This window comes from Eptatretus burgeri, chromosome 1 (assembly GCF_056783735.1).
Source record: "Eptatretus burgeri isolate ZD-2024b chromosome 1, Ebu_testis_v1, whole genome shotgun sequence".
Taxonomy (NCBI): domain Eukaryota; kingdom Metazoa; phylum Chordata; class Myxini; order Myxiniformes; family Myxinidae; genus Eptatretus; species Eptatretus burgeri.
This window is the reverse complement of record NC_140961.1, coordinates 107487351-107498520: the sequence shown is the minus strand read 5'-3', so window position 1 is coordinate 107498520 and position 11170 is coordinate 107487351. Positions and strand designations below refer to the sequence as shown.

Genomic DNA, 11170 nt, shown 5'->3' with positions numbered 1-11170 from the left:
GACCAGGGGTTGTCGAGATACGGCGGTCGCAAACACACACATCACACACACAGAGATTGCTGGAATTATAGATCGACTAGTACGGGCCCATAGGTGAGTGCCAGTATGTGCAGTCCTCTCGCCCCTCTCTCTCGACCCCTCTCTCTTGCCCCCCTCTCTCACCCCTCTCTCTCACCCCCTCTCTCTCGCCCCCACTCTCATCCCCCCCTCTCCCGTCCCCTCTCTCGCAGATATTGGTCGACAGATAAATGGCCGTAACTTGGGCACTGCTCATCCGATTAATATCAAACCTCAAAATGGCACATCCACAGGTTCCCGGCAATATTCCTGGCAAGTTTCAATGAGATCGGACTGGCGGTCGTCGAGAAACGGCGGTCGCAGACAAACAGACAGACACACACACAGAGATTGCTGAAATTATAGATAGATAACATATTGCTTATCCATCTGTGAATCTCAATCTTCTTCTTCTTCTTTCGGCTGCTCCCGTTCGGGGTCGCCACAGCGGATCATCCGTATGATCCGCATACTGATTTGGCACATGTTTTACGCCGGTTGCCCTTCCTGATGCAACCCTGGTCACCTCTTACGACACAGGGATATGGTACACCTATTTTAACCGGGGTATACACCGGCCCAGTATACTGGTACTCAATTCGCCGACCTCGGAAGGATGACAGGTTGAGTTAACCTCCTGGTGTATTAATTCAGTGGCCTAACGGTGCTTGAACTCAGGACCTTTTGGATCCCAAGCCGCTGCCCTAACCACTGCGTCAACACCAGGCTATCTGTGAATGTCAATGAGGATGTAAAATGAAGTGAAACACATGAAAAAATTTTTTTATTCCATGTAGTAGTAGTTGTTGTTGCTCTTACAGTCGTTGCGGCTGTGGTTGTTTGTGGGCTCGTTCATTTTCCATCACATTATATTCTAAAGGGTTCCTGCTGTCGAAGAATAAGAAAGTGGCAGCAAGTCCCATAAAAATGCATTTTTAACCTCCGCCATCGAAGATCGGAGGTTACTGTTTTCACCCCTTTCTGTTTGTTATCTTGCCAAAACGAAGTTTTTGCAAGATATGTGCGTCAGCTTGTATGTTTTTTTTATTTTTTTATTTTTTATTTTTTGTCTGTAATGACGTATAAAAAATTCTGCAGAGCACAGTTATCATTGGAAATTTTTGTAACTTCGCATATCAGAGGCCAATAGAGGTCCCTTTCAGCGCATAAAATTTTGAAGGTCAAGGTCAAAGGTCAAGGTCACTTTGTTGCAAATCAGGGGAGTCGACGACACCTTTATTTTTTGAGTAATTTTGATCGGATCGTCTTCAAACTTCATGGGAATATAGTTCATGGTCTGGCGCTCAGCTGATTAATTTTTGGTGGCGATTGGCCTTGACTTTCATGGTTAGCACCTAAGGTCAAACATATTTTGACCCCAAGGTCAAATTTTTAGGAACCATATCGTGTAGTACCTCAAATTGAACACCTCTATGAGTGCTTTCTAGATATGTCAAGCTTGAGACATTATGACGTCATTTGGTGAGGTTATGAGGCAAACGCATATTTTTCATGGTTACTCTGTAGAACGATTCTCATCGGAATCTCTCGTAGGCAGATATTCCTCAAGGAGTCGCTCCTGGTGGATAGCAGCTCTGTTCACCTCAGTGTGACCTTAAAGAAGTCACATGTGGTCACCTTTTGGCAAGATACGGGTCACCCTGCTGGTGACATTGGTTTATTTGTTTGTTTGTTTGTTTGTTTGTTTGTTTGTGAGTGAGTGAGTGAGTGAGTGAACAGTATTATGGAAAAACTCCTCGATGGATTTCGACGAAACTTGGTGGGGGGGGGGTTAGGTATGGTCCAAGGATCATGCCATTAGATTTTGGACTTTGTCCCCCCCCCCCAAATTTTTTTTCGAGAAAAAGTTGTTTTTTTTGCATTTCTACATGTTTTAAGTGATTTCCAACCCCCCCCCTCAAAAAAAATAATAGTTCGAGAAAAAAAACATTTTTTGCAACTTTTTTTTCAACAAAATTTCGATTTCTTTTTTTTTGCATTTCTGCATGTTTTAAGTGATTTCCAACCCCCCCCCCCCAAAAAAAAAATGTTGGAGAAAAGAACTATAACTGTCAGCACTGTTGACATCATATTTAATGATATAGATATAAGGTTCACTTGATTGACCCAGCAGTATTGGTGGCGGAGGTTTTGCACTCGACCGAGTGCTCCCCCTCTAATTTGTGACTAAATTGATCTTTTACAACTTCAAAAATATTTTTCCATATAAATTGATTTAATGGTTTTCCAACGTTACCATTTTTATAGATAGATATAGATAGAATATTCAGAAATAATAGCAAAGATCTGCATAACCTCCACGCTAAAAGCCCTGCTTGAGAGAATGGCACACAGTTATTTAGGTGATGTATAAACAACAGACCGCTGCTTCAATCGTTGATGCCTATCTTCACATGGCCCACGATGTCTATCGGCTCAAAATCATTTTATGTCACTTTGGTCATTTTACACTGGAGGGAAAACTTATCGGGAGGGCATGGCAATTGTGAATATGGCAGCTCCAAAGATAAGGATCAGCACCAATATGGCAGCCGTTGTGTCAATTTTGTGTGGAGTCAGGTGAACTGTCCAACCAATGGGTGTAACTCGCATGCACGGATGCTCACAAGCAAGGCTCGTTATATAATATAGAATACCCTTTCTTTTTCAGCCCTGGAATGGAGGAACAGAAAGCACAACTTTCCTGACCATAGCAAGTCTGATGAATGGTCCACTGTCCATTCCTGGAAGCTTCGCATCAGCCAAATGACTCCAAATTACATCCATCCTGTGGAGCACTTTCTGGTTGGAGTCTTCATCAACTTCATCACAGACAGCATCATCCCACACATTCTTAATGAAATCTTCCCTGGACAGAGCTTGCAAACCAAGCAACTCTTCATGCATCTTGTTGAGTTCTTCATCAGTGAAATGCCGAAGCAGGCAAGCACCATTGAGATGTCACAAGTCTCCTTCTTGCTGAAATCAACAAACTGACCGTCTCTGACAAGTGGCTGATCCCGAAGAGGAAACCCCATCAAAACATATTTTACTGATGATGAATGGAATTTTCTCATAGAAGAATATAATATCTTCATATCTTTCCCTTCAAAGTCACCATCCTAAAGCTTCTCACGAATCGTTGATAATGTGACAAGTTCAATGAACAACTTTGATACATCAAGCTGGTTCTCACGGTTGATGGAGTCAATGTTACTCATATTTTGTCTGCAGCCCTGAACCACAGCTGATTTGATGAATTTAGAAAGCAGTTTTGTCAAAATATTTTTGCATTGGGCTGAGGTATATATACCTGGGGTCATCATGCTGCATAAATAAATAGTACTGCACGATGGAACGATAATAGGTCACAGGTAATTCACTGTAATACATGCATTGCTTCCTGTTACTGTGCCGATTTATGTGCACACGCCCTCTACTGACTTGCCCTCTACTGACTTGTGGGAAGTATATCGAGCACCCCAAAGAAATGAAAATTACTTATTGTACCATTTCTTGTACCCAGGCCATGAAAGTTTGAGAAATAAATAAAAATTGAAATTCATGCAAGTAAACAATAATTCGCAATTGGTGAGTGTGTGATGCGTGCTAAATCGAGATGAAACCAGCGAAATGCAGTTGAGTTCAAAGACCTGCAAATAACCAAACAGGCACCCAGGGTGAATAAGAAACAACGAGCACATAATACAAATTAGAATGGAAACAAACAAAAAGTGGACAGCAATTGACAACAACAAAGACAAATTCAGAACGATTTACTGAATTTTGGAAGCAGGACAACCAGAGACGAGAGAATAGGCTGCCAAACCCAGAAACCCAATGATGATTTATGATTTTAGGCAGTTGCTCATTCCAGTGCTAATGACATAAATCTTGAACTGGCAGCGTATATTTTGTTCAACTATTTTGTGGTCTCTTGCAACATTGAGAAGGGATTGCTACTTCGATTTTAAGATAGCGATGAATACACCTTCAGTGTTTTTGAAACAATATCTGCCAAAACAAAAAGTGCATAATACAAATGCAATCCATTTTAAATAGCTACTGGTTAAAATCATTCCCTTGCTTTTTGAGACAAAACCTGGCCCCACTGTCAGTTTAGTGCCTCTTTCCCATTTGGTACATCACTCTTCCATGAGCATTGATCTTGTATAGAAAAACAGTCTTTCACCTAATCAATTTCCAGCAGCTGCCACTCAACATTGTTCAAGGAAGGGTTCTTGTGACTTTGACACGTGGTTGTTCTACTCTGTAGCTGATTCTGTGTCAAGTAGCACTAAAACCAGTTTGGAGGTTGATTGGTTGCATAACTTTGGAGTTGCTTGTTTTTTTTCCAATTGAACCACTTCGGTTGGGAGGGAAAAGTGACGAGCTTGCTCGTGTGCAGCTTATATCTCGTTGAGCAGGAACATAACCCAGCTTGCAGCTGAACCAAAGGAAATTGAGAGCTGAAGACGGTTGGGGTTCTCTGTTCAGAAAAGAGGATTTGTAGTGAGTTCAGAAAAAAATTGCAGTAAATTGTACTCCAACAATTTAAAAGGAAAGAAAGAAAGAGCAGACTTGGCCTCAGGCTTATAGACCTCTTGATTACATTGGGTATCTTACATGTACTGTGCAAAAGTTTGGGTTTATTCTAATGATATTCATACTTTATTCCAATTCATAAATTCATTAAATTATCAGTGCAAAAAGTCATATTGTTTATTATTGCAAATTCACAGCCTTCATAAATGCACATGGAACAACCTGCTTCAGTAAATTCGAGAGTTCAAAGAACACGATACCCCATACAGTAATATTATTTTTTATTCAGCATGCTGCTGCTAGTTGCATCACTGCTGGGAGTGTGGCTCTGCCACTGATACAGTACAATAGTTTTCAGTAAGCTGGTCTCATTTTGCCAACTTCAGAAGGATGACAGGATGAGTCAACCCATCTGGTGTTATTTAACGACCCGACAGGGGCTCAAACTCGAACGCATCCTCTCATGCTATATATTGACATATAGCATGGTTTTGGAAGTATTATGAAGGTGATTTTTGTTCTTCGGTCTTCCAGTATATAAATCATTTTTAGTAAAGGTTTAAATAGATTTAAAAGGGTATAAATCAATCAATTCCAGGTATTACCACCATTTTCCCAAGTGTCCATTACATCATCCTATATAACACATTACATTTGTTCTTCATGCCTATTGTGTCCTTTATGACATCCTTAAAAATAGTAAGTTTATTGTTTGGAAATACACGTATTCTCAGTTTTGTTTAACTGCCAGGCAGGCAGACAAAGTTAAGAAATTATATCATTCCTCTCTGCACATGTGCGATCGGGACAAATTCAGAGCCAAAATACGGTAAAACGGAAAACTTGTCATCTGATTCATGTTCAAAATATAACATTTGACTTATATAAGTTGTTCCTCAATCATAAAGTAATAAAATGGATGGGCAGATGGACCGACATGTACCAATTGCTTAACCCTGCTTTTTGCTTTGCGTGCATGGGGTAATAACAAGAATGTCATTTTATAGTATCAGTCAATACTTTATGTGTCTGCCCTTTCCCTTGTTGAGTGCTATCATTCTTTTACCCATGCTTCATGTACACAACTAAAGCACTCTTCCAGGAATATTGTGCCAAATATCCTGTAGTATATGACAGTTCTGTATGGTTATTTGGGTTGCTCTTGTTCTTCGCTGTTTCAAGGTAATCCATTATGGCTTTTATAGGACTCGTGTCCAATATGGCTGAGCACACCAGTTGTAACCTTGTTCTCCAAGTACTGTTTTACTATATTGGAAGATGAATCCTTTTCCAATTAAACAATTTCACGAGGAATTGCATGGTGCTGCAGTATCTGCTTGCACTTCTCCTTTGTTAGCATCTCGTTGATTTGTTTTTCTGCATCAGTTTTCCTGCAGCTAGTTTTCCTGCATCAAAAGCTGAGATACAACCTTATAGAATTACAGGTCCTCCCCCGTGTTTAATAATCGGCTGCAAACATTGCGTTTCATAACGTTCTCCAGGTCCTCAGCGTACGAACTGGCATCTCTTTGATCTAAACAGTTCAAACTTCAATTCATCAGACCAGAGTACCTGAATCCATTCTTCAGTCATCCAATGTTGGTGTTGCCTTGCAAATTTCAGTCTTTTCGCCTTATGGTGTGGTGTCAGCAATGGTTTTTTTTTGCTACAACTCTTCCATGTAGACCTGCAGCAATCATTCTGCACACAGTGCTGGATGAGATGTTAATGTTCAGGCCTTTCATGTGAAAGGCACAGGACTGCTCACTGCACACAAGCCATGTCAGCTGTCTCAACACAGTTTGTAGTTCAATAAGCGAACCTTTTTAGCAATGCCATCCCATCACTTGGGAATCAATCCATGGATGTATTTTTCTGGCTCACTGGCCATCATGACCATGGACTGTTGTCTAACATCAGCAATTGTTGCAATGCTTTGTAAAAATAGGGGGTCCCCACCACATACCCATACTATTTAGGCATTCAAAACACCTCTTGAAGCTGGAACTACCTTTTAAATATAAAACATATGTTATTTCCTGGCTGCCTAAATCCTCAAAAATTGTGTAATGCTGGCCCATTAGGAGAACATGAAATTGAAAGAACATGTTTTTCATACATGCTTTTTTTATGGACTGGAGAAAGGCTCAAACTGAAAACAGAAGTGATCAAATAATTGAAAGCCACACCCCCAAGGTTACAGCCTATGGAATCAACATCATTGAAAAACTCCTCCAATAGGGAACATTGTAGATGAACGGGGTTTATGACTAATGGTCCATTGCAACATTGTCTAAGTACTGGGACCTTCAACGTCGATTCGTGTGTTTATCTGGAAGCCTTTTGTCTTTATTTTGTGAAGAATTTTTTTTATACTGTGTCGAGGCTCGTATACGAGCTAACACATATAACATACAACAAAGGGAGCCATAGACAAGAGGGCGAGAGAGGGAAGCACAAGAACAGTCAGGAACAGGGTCATCAGGAAATCTGTGAAAGGGGGAGGGATGGGGTGGGGTACATGGGTTAAACAAGATGGACACTACAGGGAATTTCAGGAAGGAAAACAGGGAATTTGAAGGAGGTTTCTTTGGAGAGTATTAACGGGGGTAGAAAAGATCATGATTTTGGATGGAGGAAGACATGAGATGGTGATGAACAGCTGTTTTAAAGACCTGAAAGGAAGGGTGGTATTGAAGAGAGTGTGGGAGTTTGTTGTTTAGGTGGGAAAAAGAGGAATGAAGGAGTGAAAGGTGAGCAGTAATTCTGGATTTTGGCAGTTTCACTTGAAGGGGGTTGCTGGCGAACCTTGGGTGCCTTGCAGAAATATTAGCGGGACAGAGCACAGACAGAGCAGTGCTGGAGAAGAGTCAGTTGAAGACAGAAATGCCACCAACCTGTCTGTGGTGAGAGAGTGAAAGAATCAAAGACTCAGCTCTATTCTGGGAGATACCAATGATCCGAAAAGCTTTGGTTTCCACAGCATGAAGCCACGTTAGGTGTGAGGAAGGAGCACCAGCCCGGAAGGGAGAGCAGTACTCCATCAAGTTGCGTATGAAAGCTTTGTATGTGGTTAAGAGCTCAGGTGTGCCAAGGAAGGACTTTGCACAATGGAAAATGCCCAGTAATCAACTGCCTTTGAAGGCCAACTTGGAAATATGCTTTCCCCAGGAAAGATAATGGCAGATAATGAGACCCAAAAGCTAGAGTGCCAGAACTTCTTCCAGACAATTGTTATGAAAAGAGATGGTGAGGTTTCCAGACAATCCTTTCAGAGAGACATGGTGAGAGTGTGAGATTTGTCAGGATGGAAAGACATGTTCCAAGTGTTTGACCAGATTGTGATTTTATTCAGGTCTGCAGAGAGTGAAGAATCAGCTGCTTGCCAATCTGAGGGATGACAGATGGTACGGTGTGGGTGGAGTCATCAGCAAAGAGATAAAGAGGATTTTACAGCGAGTCGGAGAGATCATTGATGAAGATTAGAAAAAGCACAGGGCCCAGAACACTGCCTTGAGGAACTTCATAATGGACAGGAAGAGATGAGAGAATTTCATTTGGAGCCATGCATTGACTATGCCAGGAGAGGAAGTCTGCAAGCCATGAAATAAGATTGCCTTGGATACCATAAGAAGAGAGTTTGGTGAGCAGTGCGGGATACCAGATGTCAGGCTGACACCACAAGAAAGATGCTTCTTTATTTCTGCAAAGACTTATTTTTGACATTTATACAAATGTAAATGTGATTCTACAAAATCTCACATCTTGCTCAGCTTGATGACATGGAAATGAAGACTTTCAAGACGATTGGAATCTCGCGTGATGAAGCTGAGTTGATGGGCCAATCACTTCGCCATCACCGACAGCTGCAATCTGGTCCCTCTGTCTTCTTCCACGTCATTTCTGATCTCACTCCCTCTGCCCTCTCAATGCACTGCCCCCCCCCCCAACTCAAGTATCTGCAGGACGGACATGGTCAATGGACCTCTTGAACTTATCTAAATCCAGAACCACTGCTCCCCTCACTTATTTATTCCTCTCTTTTCCCACCTGTGGAACTGCCAGACTCTTTGATCTCATTCTTCCCTCCTGGTCTTTAACACAGCTGTTCACGACCATCTTAGGTCATCCCATATCCAAAGCTTTCATTTTTTCTACACCCGTTAAACCACCTCCACCCCTCCCAAAATTTTGCTTGTGCTTCCAAGTTGTTCACCCCTTGCATTCTCCCATACCTCTCCTCATTACCAGCATCCCTTGCTTGTCTGTCTCTGTCGACTTTCTCCCTCTGCCATGCTATTGGCATTTCCCCTTTCTCCTGCTGTTGCATTTGTTAAGTTGGGTCCTGGTCTGTTCTGTGTCCTCGCTCTTCCATGAGGCTAGACCATGTATTAAAACAAACAAGAAAAAAACCATCTTCACACTCTTTTCCACAGATATAACTATTAAGCTTTTTGATACCAGGTGAATTTACAGATCTTTCCTCTATTCTTCACATCGTATTTTTGGAACATTTTTCGAGGTCTCTTGATCCATCTGAAAGTATCAATAGCAGATTGTTAAGTTGTGAGCATTGTAAAGGACCAAATATATCAACTTACCTCAAATATTACGTTGAAACCCTCATGATTAATACTCCAAAGATGATCACATCACCTTAGTTTTCATTAGTACCCAAGCTTCAACATTCCCAGAAGCACGTCGAAATTCACTTTCCTTTTTAGTGGTTAATTCTTTCATTATTCTAACGATTTTCAAACACTAAAACACATCTATCCTAAGCTGGCATATTTATCTTTCTGCTTTCTGTGTGTTTGTCTTTACTTTCTGTTCAACTCATTTGCTCACCTCTTCATTCTATTTCTACTTTCACTTTGGCCTTTGCTTAATTCTATCTTTGCTGGTATGTTCTTTTCTTTTTTTTTGGTATTTTAAGCACATTTGCATTCAAGAAATCCGAATACTCCAGTGGTAAAATTTTTATTTTTGCATGAAATGTGTTTTAGAGTCCAGTAATGCTTTTTTTTTTATCTCAGCATAATTTCAGCATTTACTCATGACATAGCTGCAGTTTTGGAAACTTTGGGTAAATTTTTTTGCACACATTTTAAAATGAATCTGTCGAGCACACAATTCCACCCAAAAACCTGTCGTGCATTGCACAGGACACACGAATAAGTGCAGCTTGCACTGCTTTAATGCATATAAATAAACAATAATATGATAGAATTCAGAAAGACATTATTTATATAAATGTATATATATATATATATATATATATATATATATATATATATATATATATATATATATATATATATATATATATATATATATATATATATATATATATATATATATATATACGTGTTTATATATATATATATATATATATATATATATATATATATATATATATATATATATATATATATATATATATATATATATATATATCACACACATATACATATAAACATATATATATATATATATAAATATATATATATATATATATATATATATATATATATATATATATATATATATATACACAGTTGACGACGCATAAGTGGGAAGCATGTAACTCATCACTTCGCCTAAGTTGGCAGCGTCAAAAAGTCCCGAATTTATCTAATGTTGAATCCCTTTAAATAAAGTCTGTAAGTCGTCATCTCTAAGTGGTCACTTTGTCTAAGTCGTCAGATATTGTCCGTTTCTACGTAATGGAAACTCAAGTATATTACCACGCCTAACTCGTCACATGGAACCTGCTGCCTCGTGAGAAGCCCGATTTCATGGAATGGTGATGCACGCTCATTGGTGTACACTGCCAGTGATAGACTATTTATAACTGCGCTGCATTCAGCTCAGTCAGCAACCACAGTGTGCCGTCCCACAGGCCATCTGAAGAGGTAGCCAGGCTGCGCAATGCAATCTCTGACGACGGAGTCAAGGATTGATCGAGCTTAGTGTTGAAGTCCGATCATGGTTTTATATTGGCTTGTTTTGTACATCGCCGCACTCACTTACACATAGGCATTGAGTGGTAGTCATCACCACGATAACTGTGTCATGTAACTTGTCAACATACCATCACCGATGGTATATGAGTTGTCTTACAGTTGTTCATTATCTTTACTTTTGATAAACTGATTCATGAATTCCATCTTTGCTTGATCACTTTCCAACTCACCAATGAACCCCTACCTATGCCCCAATGATTGTGTTTCCCTTTTTGTACAACAGCCGGCTTAGAGATTGTTGCGCCCTCTCACACATACGTGTCCAGGCCACGCGCGACTTCATCCTTCACCCCACAGTCATCATGAATGTTCGCATATGCGTAAGTCGTCACACGTCTAAAGCCTGTATCTCACTGGGCTGCGACAGCTCGCGACAAAATGTGAATGGGATTCTCCAAAATGTCTCGAAACGTTGGCGGTGGTTCTCAATTTCCTCGCGTGAGTCGCAGGATGTCGCTCTGGTGTCGCTTGAATTTTGAACATGTTCAAAAATTAGTGCGACAAATTTTCTCTCAAAATAGTCGGAGAGTCGTCGCGGTTGT

The 11170-nt window shown here is 40.3% G+C and overlaps 1 protein-coding gene across 6 annotated transcripts in view; it reads left to right on the top strand.

Moving 5' to 3' along the window:
- Positions 1-11170, top strand: part of LOC147035139 (myelin transcription factor 1-like protein) — a 731493-nt gene that overhangs the window by 501183 nt on the left and 219140 nt on the right. The window lies entirely within an intron of this gene.